The 13,657-nt window shown below is 40.9% G+C and overlaps 1 pseudogene; it reads left to right on the top strand.

Annotated features, from left to right (window-relative positions):
* Positions 1 to 1,593: 1,593 nt before the first annotated feature.
* On the top strand, positions 1,594 to 5,291 carry LOC125191627 (annotated as a pseudogene).
* The last annotated feature ends 8,366 nt before the right edge of the window (positions 5,292 to 13,657 follow it).

The following is a 13,657-nucleotide window of genomic DNA, read 5'->3' on the forward strand; positions in this document are numbered from 1 at the left end:
TATGGCCACAAACTCGATCACCGGAGTGGCCGACCCAAAAGATGGCTCACGATCTCCAATGGTGTACACTAGCCTGAGTAGGGACTCACTCCCTAGTCAAACCCGAATTCAATAATTTCAATAGATCTAGTAGAGACACTGCCTTTGCTAAACAAACAGATATGCATTTCTCAAAACAAAAACGTGGCATGACATACCCTTCTCAACTTTATTTTTCGCATAAAATGTATTTAAAACATAAATAATTTTTCTGTCAAGGTCGAACATCAATCAAATCACAACAACAAAGTTGAGCAATTTATAATATCACTCAATAAATCAACACATAGCATCACATAAACTTTAATCGTAAATTTCGCGTCATCATTGGAATAAATATAAATTTCAACCACACTTAGAATACCGTCACATAAAATGATGCTCAAACCGATATATTAAATCGAAAACTCTTGAAATACTTTAGTTCGAAAGCCCACCTCATTCTTGAATTTCCCTATGCTCTCGAAAAGCGTGCAAAAGAATCTCCCCTTCAATCTTACTTTGAAAATTCTGAAATTTTCTCGCCGTTCGCATCCCTAAAATTTAATTGGAGCAGCCTGAGCTTGCTCTCTCCATCAACCCAATACTCCAATTATTTATCTTGGCCCAACAAGCATTTATAAAAAAAAAACCCATCTCATGCCCAATAATATTGAAACTCCCATCCACCACCAAAAGAATCATATATATCAATTAGTCCAACTAATTAAACAAACAGCCCAATTATAACTTAGGCCCAAAATAAAATACTCCCATTTAAACAACAGCGATCGACGACTTGCACAGTCGCCGCGGCTGTTTGTTACTGCTCGGTGTCTAGGAAATATGTGAGATGAGATTGAGGATTCTTTCTTGCTGACACCAAGCTTACTGATCTCTCTCCATTTATATTCAAACCTTTGGTCTCTCTAATTCTTCACTCAAGTATCGGTTTCTCTCTGAATTGTGAAGTAGTGATAATTGAGAAGTTGGTTGAATGAGATGAAACGTGGGTGGGCTATGTATGTGTAGACAACCGATTTCATGGAATCATGGGAGGTAGAAACCGATTTGTTCTCTTCTTCGGCTTGTAAATGATGCATTTTGTGGAACAAAAATTGGGTGAGAGTAATCTCACGTCTAATTCCTGCATATTCAATGTGGGGTGAAAAATTAATAAATTATTTGGGCTCATAACAATTTGATTTCAAATTGGGCTAAAGAGAATAATTGCTCTAGGCCCAAAATGAAGTTGAAAAGGACTTTCAAAATTGGTTACGAAGAATTGAGCTTGATACAAATAAAGAAAAAAATTCTAGCCCAAATTCAATAATAAAAATTCTAGCCCATTCCATTAACATCGAAAAGAATTGAAGGTAAAATTTTCGGCTACACAAACAATGTTCCTTCAAGAACAAATAAAAAGGTTGATAAAGTCAGGGCGTTACAAAAGACTTCTGAAGCCAAGAAAAGGACAACATCAGATGATGCACTTAGAATGGTATCCTCTCCTCATCCTGTACCATGCATTGATCTTTCAACAAGGGTCGTTCTCTAGGCCTTTCTGGTGGAAACATGGGTTCAGATAGCCAGGGATTTCGAGTTCCCGGAAACTATGTAAAAGCAACCGCTTGTGGAGGTAGATACTATTTCAAATACTAGATACTATTTCCTCATTTATTCAGCTTTCTGTAATTTCCAATCAATTGTGTGATGTACTTTATGGAGAATACTCCATTTAGCTGAAGTATAACATTGAAAATGGTTGTCTGATGTAAATTGTTGTTTCAACAGATGGTGATGCACTATATATGGGCAGGTGAGACTTGAGAGTATAAGTAAATTATGATTGCTCGAGTGTTAGATTTCAGTGTTAATATATATTATCCGTTATTGAACCAAGATTCTTTAAGTAAATGTTAAGGAAGACCATTTAATTGATGATATTAGTTATCTGCATCCATTCCTTAGAACAGAGCTTACAGGTTAGTATAATTTGTTTACCTCTAAACTTGAGTCTTCCATCATGATTTTCTACAAATGTGTGTACTAATTTGAGGCCAGGGTACTAGATTTTTTATTGTAGTGTCTAGTTGGATCATATGGATGTTGTTTCTCCATTGTCCTGTAGTTTATATACCTCCGCTAACTGTTTCTCCATCTGAGTAAGAACCTCATTTTCTTCTCTAATCCTTGATATATAGTGTGGCCGAGGAAGTACAGACGATGAGCTTAGTCCTACTTGCGTGTCTTCTTTACTTGGAATAAAGATAGATGGTGTAACAGCGGGACTTTGGCATACAATCCGCATTTCTGCTGATGGTGATGTTTATGCTTTCGGCTGAAGCCAGTTCGGTCAGTTGGGAACTGGTGGTGATCAGGCTGAGGTACGCACAATATCTTTCACTTTCCGACTCAGGGCTTTAGAGCATCCACAATGCCGGCTAGCCGATTCGCGTCGCTAGCCGATCGGTAGCCGAACAGTCGGCCAACGGCGAATCGGCCAGAAAATCGGCGTGGGCTAGCCGATTCAGGGGCGCTGGCCGATGCGCTGGCTGCCATTGTGGCGTGCCGATCGGCCAACGCCTATTTTCGTTTTTTTTTTAAATTTTTTTTGAAAACCTATATATACGCGATTTTAGTTTCATTTTAATTTGCACCACTTGTTTTAACGAGTTTTCTCTCTCTCTAACTTTCTATACAAGAGCATCATCGAGCGATGGACAACAACAACGAGTCCAGTCCGGCGACGAGCGGCTCTCATATGCCCATGGTACCCGTTGGATCCGGATGGGGCCGAGATGGGCCCGGGGTTTAACGTCCCTTGGAGGCGGTTGATGGGGATAATGGCTGGAGCGCACGGGGATGCGTGGGGGGAACCAGTGGCGGTATGTCGTGGGGGATGCCGGGCGGAGGGCAGGCGAGTGGCGGGCGTCAGCTGACCGGGGTGGGGAGGTATGCCCCGGATGCAGCAGCAGATGATGCAGTGCAGATGATGGGGATGATGTGGCAGGGAGGGATGCAGGGGGCCAGGTCGGGGGGGGGGACACGGTCTATCGTCCCTCTCTTGATTTTTTGACGGCTTCATCTCACACGTCGACCCTAGTGGAGATGCAGCTCACTCGCGATGACCTTTTGTCATTGCATGATATGGGGATCGATCTCGGGGATTCGGACACTCCCGTTCCAGCGAGTCGGGCCGCGCCGAAGAAGAAGAAGGGCAAGGGGAATGGCAAGGCGGTTGGCGAGTTCTCGCAGCCCGGTTTTGACGACACCTCCCACGCCCCTCCATCCGCTACTCGTCGCCCTCGCCCGGTTGGCCAAAAGCGGGCGCAACGGGCAGCGAGAGGAGGATCCCCCCTAACGCCCCAGGAGGTCATCTCGGCTCTCCCACCCCCAAGCGCGTACACGTTATTCTCGCGTGCAAAGACGGAGGAACGTATGTTCGCGGTCTTCCAAGAGTGGAAGGTCGCAACCGACCCCACGAAGAAGAGGTTCCTCTGCACGATGCTCGAGAACATGCGGGTGGATTTGGATGCCTCGAGGGCACTGGTGGGGGTTCAGACGCGGGCTCAGATACACCGGGTGGTGGCGGCGACGACGAGGAGTAGAGAGTGGCGGGGATCGTGTGTGGAAGCCCTTTTTTTTTTTTGAAAAAAATCATGTATTTTTTTTATCTATGTACCTTTTTTAATTAAATGAATGAATTTTCCCCTATATGTCTCGTAAATTTAATTCCGTAATTTAATCGTAAATTTTATTCCATAAAATGTAGTTGTTTTTGAATTATTTTTATTGCGGCGGGCCTATGACTGGCCTATGCTGATGTGGCAGGTGGATTTTTAGTACTGCTGACGTGGCAGGGAGAGAGAGTAGCTGGCCTATGACTGGCTTATTACCATTGTGGATGCTCTTAGTTTTCTTGGGCATGCAATATCTTTCACTTTGCCTCGACTCCTTGATGCTACGAGTCTGGAAAACGTCAACGTAAAAGCAGTGTCCTCTGGGGCCCGCCACAGTGCAGTTGTCACAGGTGCGTCTATCTTTGCATCACAACTAAGAGTTCTCTTGGATGAAACATTATTTTCTTCCATTTTCTTTAAGGCGGAAATAAATTATCAATATGGAAGTAAACAAAAAGTAGTCTTGAATTAGACATATTGTGTTTCTCAAGTACCTCAACTTTGATCCAATTAATTGCAAAGTAATCTAGTAGGAAAGGAAACACTGGAAGGACTTGGCTGGTTTGATATCAAAATAAAGTATTAGTTGTGCTACTTGATAGTCATTTTCTGCATTGGTATGGTCAACATAAAAAATAGTGGTTTGGTTATGCTAAACTAATTGGTTTCATTCTCTGATGAAGAGGATGGCAAAACATTTTGCTGGGGACGGAACAAATATGGGTAGGTACCATCATATCTACATACTGAAGCATCTCACTTTATCCTTAATACTAATTAAGTTTTTGGTTGAGGCAGCTTGGTTTGGGTGACGTGATTGATCGGAATACTCCCTCTCAAGTAGCGAAGGATGGACATGTGGCGAGAAACATGGCATGCAGGTGGTGGCACACCCTTCTCCTTGCTGAGCATCTCCTTCCTAGCCGGGAACGGGTACAATTTTGTTATGGCCATTTTTGTAGGCCTGATGGGAATAAGTTGGTTAGAATATGGGCCTGGACTATTTGCATGGAGAAGGCTGTTTGGTGATTCAATTAAACTTATGTTTTGTAACTTGGACAAAATTGCTCTTTTTCCAGTCAATTATTTTATACGGCTTGACTCCAGCTGGCTTCCATGTAACTGACTAATATGTCCCTGCTATTCACCGAGAAAATACCAAATATGCTCATGGAAGCTAAATCGACTAGATTTCCCGCTAATATCTCTCAGTCTATATATACGGCGACGCATCTCCTCCTGCTATAAGCGCTAGAACTCCCGCGAAAACAAGTCAATCTTCATCGGATGCGATTCACGCAGGTAATTCATCTTAGCGATTCGTCGATCAGTTTCTGAGTTTGTATTGAGTTTGTAAACTAAATATTTTTGTTTTATTCATGTAGATGTCAGCCTCCATGCATACCAATGGCAGTCAGCAAGCTCCTTCTGGATCCAAAGGTTGTTGTGCATGACATGCGAGGAATTTGGTTTTAATTATACTTGTGAATGAGTACTTATCTATAATAGATGTAACTGGATGCAGATAGGATGCGTCGCGCGTGGAGCGACAGAGAGGAAATCTTCTTGCTGGGAGTACTGAAGGAGTAGGTAGCTACTGGGTGGAAGACCGACAACGACTTCAGATCTGGGTATCAAATGAAAGCGGAAGAGGCAATGCGCCGAGAGTTTCCGAGGACTGATTTGAAAGCGAACCCTCACATCCAATCGAGAATTCACACCTGGAAGAAGAGCTTCTATGCTCTGTCAAAGATACTAGATCGAAGTGGTGTTGGATTCAATGTTAACGGTGACTATAAGATCGATGTAAGCGACGACCAATGGAGCGAAATTGTTAAGGTATTTGTTGACTCCATACACTTCTCTTGAATTATATACTATCACAATTTCGCATGTGCTCTTTTGTAATTAGCATCATTAATACAGGCTGATGGGGGTGTCCGTTCGGTACGTAATAAGTCATGGCCATATTACGAGGACTGGAAGATCATCTTCGGTAACGACAGGGCGAATGGAGCTGGAGCTGAAGACATGCTTGATGCTTACAATGATCTCGAACCGATTGAGCATGTGGAAACTACTGGACCTGGCCTAGATTTCGACTTTGGTCTCCACGACTTCCTTGGAGGTGATGCAGGGCTGCACAGGGACTCCCCTACTGTGATGAGTGAGAGTGGATTCTCTCGTGCGCGTGAGACACCAACTACTAAAATCTCAAGCAAGAAGCGCAATTGGAGGGACTTGTGGATGTCATTGGAAAAATGCATGAAGCCACTAACGCTCGCCTTGAATATCTCGGGTCCAGAATTGGGTATGAATTCGACCTCACAAAGGAACGCAAAGATGTTTTCGAGCTTGTTGCTAAGGTGAATGGAATCAACCTTGTCGAAGTCTTTGATGCTTCTCTGGAAAAAGTTGAGCGTATGGACTTCTTCATGAGTTTACTGATAAGGCTCGTTTCATGCATCGGTTTAGGGTTAAAATTCTGTGCATTTGGGGCACTAATGTGCGTTATTGAGTTCAGGTGCGAAGTAAATCTGCCGGACCCAGGAGTTGTTGTTACCGGACCTGGCAGATGCAAAAGAGATGAAATTGAAGCAAAAATCAGGAGTCGTCGTTCGGACCTGAGAGAATCAAAAGTTGGCGACAGGAGCAGAATTATTTTAAAGATTCTTACTCAAGGGCAGGAACGTAAAATCACCAGAGGGGATACCCTAGGGATCAGAGCCTCACATATATAAAGAGCTCAACCTTGAAGAAGAAGAGAGATCCGTGAACAGCCACTTCTATGCTCTCCTAGCTCTAGTTCTAGTTCCATACCTTAAATTTTCATTCTCGACTGCTGCGCACTTGGACATGGAGGATTCTGGCCATCGTGGTTCTCATCGTCATCGTCGTTATTTTGCTGTGTAACACCGCCTCGTGGAGGCGAAGAAACAATTTTATTTGCTTTCGTCTAGTACCGTGTTGGTTTTTAAGTTTCGCAACTCTAGTTTCTTGCTTTGATTTGATGGATTCAGACTTATTTACAGTTATTATGGAAGTTTATGTTTGCTTTTGGTTGGATATCTCTGAGTTTATGTTAATCTCTTGTTTTTAGCTTTCGTTCTTGTTTGTTGTTGGGTGTTTGGAGCTGAGATCTGTGTTTGTTGTTGGAGGTTGGGAGTTTGCATATGAAGATGTTTGGATGTGTTGAATCTTGATGTTTCGGAGTTGGAGTTTTACATATTTGGCGCTTGATGTTTACGTTATGCATGATTATGGCTATTTACTTTCTGTTTCTGCATCCTTTAGGTCCAGTAGCGTAGATCTGTTAGTTTAGGCTCTAATTTCGCGTTCTAAATCCCGTTTTAAGTTAGATTTAAGGTTACTCTGTTTTCATGGTGTTTAAAACTCTGTTTTCTCTGCTATTCTCGTTTGATTCCTGAAGAAGATGAAGTTGTTGGTAGTTAGAGCCAGATCTGCTTTATGTCAGTACTTTTCTGCATGTACTTTGCTTTTTCTCGCATATCTGCTAGACCTGTCAGTACGATCTACTTTGTCTCTTTTACTTTTCTGCATGCTTTTCCAGACCCTGGTAGTTTGAGGAAACTTGTCTTGCTTTTTCACTTTATGTTTGTCTGTCCAAATTAGGAAAGTCTGTCTAGTTAAGTTTACCCCAGTTGTCTTAGAACTTTAAAATATCTCACTTTCTCTGAGTCATGTATGTTCCGTACGCTTTCGTTTCTTAGACCCAATAGGTAGAGTAAAGTTCTTCTGATCCTTTAGACCGAGTAGGTAGAGTAAAGTTCTCATGATCTATTAGACTCAATAGGTAGAGTAAAGTTCCGCTTATTTCTCAGACCCAGTAGTTTTAAGTTCTCGACCCACAAAAAAATTGCGTGGCAGCAGCCAACCCTTTTTTCCAAAACATCCTCAAACGCAGTTCCGTAACACCTGCTTCCTCGTGGGATCGATCCTTTACTTCCCTGTGCTAAGTTATAGTATAGTGGGTTGAGGTTTTTGAAGGGACAGAGTGCACCCAACGACCCCTTTCTGGCGAGTCTCATGATCTTCTAGCCCCTGAAGTCTAGTCGAATCCTCTGGACCTGTTAGATCGATTGACACATATCACAGTACAAACCTGCACTGCACTCTTTGGACCTGTCATTTACCCGAGGTGGCCAGGCATGCGTATGTCTTTCGCGCATTGGAGAAGTATTTTGCTAAGTGTTGGGGAATATGTGTGTGGGGTGGATGGCAGTGCAGCTAGTGATTCCATTGGTTATTAGGGTCTCTCTGTTTTTTGCTATATAAATATAAGTACTATGCCGTAGCTCTAAGTTGGAATGGTTTGCCTGTTGGTTTGGTTGGCTAAGGTAGTATCTATTTTGCTAATGTAAAAAGATGCATAAGTATGAACCAGTATGATTAGGTTGTTGGTATGGTTGGCTAGGTTGATGGTTATTTTGTCATCTACAAATGTCAATGGAAGTAATGAAGTAAATGCTATTTTGCTATTATTACTTCTTTTGTCTGATCTACAAATTTAAATATTTTGCAGAGCATCTATTGAAGTAAAGTGTTTTACCATCATCTGCTCCATCCATAAAAAAACATAGAGAAAATTTGACCATATCTGAATGGCCTAATTACATAATAAATAGAGGATATTACATATGAAAGCACTACACTGCAATTATCATACAAAATAGTCATCGCCCATGGTCATTTTTACATATGACTTGTTGCTAGCGCTGGATACCCCAGAAAATATAAAAGTAGCGAAATAATAGTTATATATGAATCATCTAGGTACGAGCTATTCAAAGGTTAATGTTCACATAAAACAACACATCATCCTTATCCACCAACTGGAAGGACAACCGATCTCCTTCAACTAAGGCATTGTCTCTCACAAAGCATTTCCACCCATGTTGAACCCAAAGCTTGCCTTTGCCAGTACCTATGCGCATCTCCCAGGTGTTGTCAAAGGTGGTGAAGTAGGCACATTGAGCTTGCATAGAGGTGGAAGGGATGTGAGCATTCCAGAAATTAAGTAATAGTTCCTAAAAAAAAAAAGAATTCTCATGATGAGTAGCAGGGAAGCCTTTGTGACAAATAGAACATGGTGTTAAATTAGAATACTCACAAAGCATCCATCAATATTTCTTTTTGTCAGTACCACATTGAAAGTGGGGCGTTCGCCTTCGGCCGGCAACATCACCTCTTTTTTGTGTTCATCCTCGGCCTCTGCATAGGACTCAGTTTCAGACGGAGAGTAATTGTTAGATGATTGTATATTAGGAGAGTAGTAGTCTTCATCGCTTGGATTCTCTCCAAGAGCTGCACATAAAGAAGGGTAAAAACTTTGCATCTTTGCCTACCACTACAGGAGTAGAGTGAGTAATATGAACATAACTTGTAGGCTCGAGCATTACCTCTTAAGTCGCTTTTTCGTGGGCAAGCACTACCGAAATCAAACCATTTCACATGGAACGTGCCTCCACCAAGCCATGTGAAGATCAACAAGTCCAAATTCACATGTCGTTAGCCTGAACGAAGTTTCTCCATCCAACCCTGAAGAAGAAGCCATTTGCAACTCTCAACAAGCTTACACCCCATACTCTCCCATTGGTCATCATAAGAACACATTGATGTGGTAAGGATGCCCCATGCCGACCAACAAATTAAGGTGGGAAGCGTTGTAGATGATTAAAAATAATAGAGTCGTTTATGTTCAAGTATTGACACCAGAATGTAACATATATGAAATAATAGAGCTGATACTTACTATTCCGTTGCTGTGGAGCCTCTCGGAGTAGCACTTGAAGAAACTTGGGAGCCTCGCATATTCACCGTCATTCATATTGGGAGCAGCCATTGTGTGGAGTACTACACCATATGCAGAGCTATTTATTGATGTGAGATTGTAGGAGAAAGAGGAGAGGGGTTAGCACCTAACTGCAATAAATTGCCAACTTACCCAAATATAGTGGGAGCAAACTGTAAAGTGGACTCCGAAAATGGTGCACATTGAACACCTACTCTGCAGAATGGTATATTGGGTTGGCTGGGGTAGTTCGATGTCAATCCACTCTAAGATAATGAATGAAGTGAGGAGATATTATGCAGGTTTATCACATCTTCAATTAAAGCTATGCATTAATAACTGAGTTGAGAGTGGGTAGTTGTGTGAAGTAATCACCTACACATCTCACAAAGATGACCATTATAAAAAGGTTAAGCTCTTTAGTTTTTCAGTAAACATCTTTCTACTACATATATCTATAACTTTTATTCATGGCTATGAATCAACCTCTGCAAGTGATTGTTATTTCCGACTCCAGTGAGGATGAAGAAGATGCATCCACGGTGATTGTGGTTTCCAACTCGAGCGACAAGGAAGAAAATGCTCCCACAGTGATTGTTATTTCAAACGCGAGTCCCACTGGTCGAAACCCGATCCTAATCAAGATCGCCGTCGGAAGATGAAGATGAGGTAAACTCTCCTGCTTTTGGAGCTGCACATAAAGTCCGACTTAAGCTATTTATTGTTGATGAAAGCGAGAGTGGTTATCAATCGTCGACTGTGAGGACCACTCTCATTTGATTCCACTTATGGGAGCCGGACTCCAGACTGGAATGAAAAATAATCTACCACGTCCCCCTCAAGCAACTGGCCCATGCGTACTGAATGCCTCCCCTTTTGCGAGTTCATGTGCCTCGTGTAACCCTCTCCCAACAAGCTGACGTACAACTCCATAGTAAGATGACCAAATTATGCATAATAGTCATCGATGGGGCATTGTTTATAGTATGTTAAGCTTTGCTGATATTATGTTAGATCTGAAACAATATGTGATGCACTTTTTATTAGCACTAACTAAACCTGCAGGTATACAGAGTATATATAGTATAGCTAAAAGTTAGTACCGTATATCAAACACGGGGAAGACGAACATAAAGTGTCTATCCTCTACTAAGACTTAAATACTATCTAGAAAAACAAGTGGATTTTGAAAACTTTTGGAAAACTAAAAACAATAGAAAGCATAGACCAACTAAAAGCGAATAAAACACGGAGCATAGACCAACTAAAAGCGAATAAAACACGGAGAAAGACGATAGAGATAAGGGAATCCCAGGGATGTGTGTTCACAGTTATGGTTATACAAAATTCCAACTACAATACCCTAACACAGTTATTACTTTGATAGAACGAGTCACCTAGCTTATGCTCATGCGATACAAACGTTGATTACAAGATTAGGGTTGTCAATCCTAACACGTAACTCCTCCAAAAAGCTCCTACGACCCTTGAAAAGTCCTCAGTCTCAATTAACAGTGTCGTTTTAAGGGAAGTTAACTGTAGCGTCTACTAAGTGGATCTAACTCGCTAGAACTCTGTCACAGTTATGAAGCAAGTTATATTAAATCATACACAATTGTGTCACTCAATCATGGAGCATCAAGATTACTTAGGGAAGAAACAAAGTAAAAACAAAACGGATATTAAATAGAAAAAGGAATTTGTATAACCAAAGTCGTTACTAACACATCCCTATAATCCTATGAGTTTAGTTACACATAAATGAATAATCTAAAAACATAGATTGAAGGGAAGACAATTTGAACATAAAACTAAAGCAAATAAAACCCGTAGGTTGAAGCCTTGTCGTTCTTGATGTTCTTGGAATCCTTCTCCAACTCCTTGCACCAATGAAATACTCTAGGTCTTGATCTCTATGAAGTATTTTTCAAGTAGAAGTTCTCTCTTTTTGATGAAGCTTGAGGTCTTATTTATAGGGAAAAGCCATTCCTTGTTGTAGAAGGAAAAGATCTCTAAAATATGGTACATCTGGGCGCAAATCTAGGGCTTCTCGAATTCGCCGCCTTTCTTCGGCGGGCCGCCGCACCTTGGCCGGCGGTCGCCGCGTTGGAGTCCAGAGAGTCTGTTCCCTCGGCGGTGGACCGCCGCATGCTGAAGGGGTTGGCAGCGGAAGCGCATGCATAAATCAATTACATAATAATCAGATCTATTTAGCAGATTATTTAGACAAATTCTATTCGCGTAATTATCTCACGTATCATGCTGATAACTCAAATAATAACATGCTTTAAATTAATTGAAACCTAAAACATGTTGTTCTAAGGTTTTGCCATTATACCTTGATGATTCTCCAAAGAATCGAAGATAGCTAGCGCCTTCTCCACGTGAAGATCTTCAGTACAAAACCACGGATCTTCTGTCTGGTTCCCGGACTGTGAAGCGATATCAGGGTGGGCTGATCTCACCCGAGCACTAGGACTTAAATAGAGAAGACAGAAATCCTTTCCCACGGAGGAGAAAAATTCGACCTCTACTAGGAATAGAGAGGGCCGAAAATTTTGAGAGAAAAACAAGTATATTTTCTGTCTCCTTTATTCTCCTATTTATAATAAGTCACATATTGGGCCCAGTCGGGGATCTATGGAAGGCTTTGGATATGAGCTCCCCCAATTAGCTTTTTACTAATTAAATTAAACCCAATTTAATATAAGCTTAAAATTGGAATATTACAAGCAGCCACTACAGAAGTAATCTTTTGCACTCCCCATCCAAATCCGAAATAACAAGTACTTCGAGTTTCCAATACTTTATATTTATTTCCCGCGCTTAAGATAGAAACATCCATTAATTAATTATTATCTGCTATGGACTTAATTAATTAATATCTTATTTATTCCAAGAGAGGACTCAGCAAGAAAATCTTATTTATTATTCATAGAGTAATTAAACTCCAACTAGCTAGGTTCCGAATAATAAAACCTTATTTCAAGCTTCTCTTGAGGATGTTATCAAACGAGACTCACCTCGCGCACGATTCAACATAATAGCAATCATAGCACCGCTAGATGTTAATCACCACTACCCAATATACCAGGCTTATTGGGTTGCGAAAAACCCGCACCATTTGGTAAGTCAAAGTAGTGCATAATCAATACCGTATGCTCAATGCTAACGTACATTGATTGAGAAATAATTTACGAGACCTCGTCTTTCAGTAGATAGTATAAAGGACTGTCTCCTTTGTTAGATCCATTCAGTCTTTATACCACACCAACGTCATCTTATTTCAGTAAGGCTTAGAAATAATCGGACTGACATTGCAACCTTTCACGATAGGTAGTCTATCTAAGCCTATCTAGGTTGTGAAATTATTCTTTTTCTTTGTTTAGAACTGACCGTGTTACCTTAAAGTGGACGACGCCCACAACCGGTCTACTAAAACAAAGACTTAAACTTTGTTAAATTACTTATACATTTAAATATGCAATTAACATCCATTAAATGTAAAATATAACAACATTATGACAAAAATAATCTGTTTATTCATTTGGAAAATAAAATGAGAGTTTTAACAGTATTCAATCACTCGAAAGGTGATTTCTAGTATACAAACTCTAACACGCACATCTTCCGGCGGTCGCCGTCGCCGTCTGATTCCAGATTTCCAACTTGGCATTTTGGCTCCCTTTTTCGGCTCAATTATGCACATTTCTCACAAAACACGTCAAAATACCAAAATAGACAAAATATGCAAATAATGGACGTGTAGAGTGACTTTGACATTAAAAACGGACCAAATAATGGCCTTAAAACAAAATCCGAGCGTATCAATATGTCTCTCCTTTTGTGTTTTCAATGTCTTTTTTTAGGCTTTTGCGGATGGAAGGTGTTAAGTGGTGCTTATGGGGATATGACTTTTATACAAAAGAAATGGTGTATTTGGTGCTTGTTAGCTATATGAAGTAACACTAAATTAGTAAAATTGGTGCAAGTTAGCTATATGAATTAACACTAAATCAGCAATATTTGACTGAAAATATAACCTCATTACACAAACTCAATTGCTCATTATAGAGTTGCAGTAACATAAAGTGCTCATAATTCTTAAAGTTAAGCATACATTCAAATTACAACCCGTAAATAG

The sequence above is a fragment of the Salvia hispanica genome, chromosome 1 (genome assembly GCF_023119035.1).
Source record: "Salvia hispanica cultivar TCC Black 2014 chromosome 1, UniMelb_Shisp_WGS_1.0, whole genome shotgun sequence".
NCBI classification, from domain to species: domain Eukaryota; kingdom Viridiplantae; phylum Streptophyta; class Magnoliopsida; order Lamiales; family Lamiaceae; genus Salvia; species Salvia hispanica.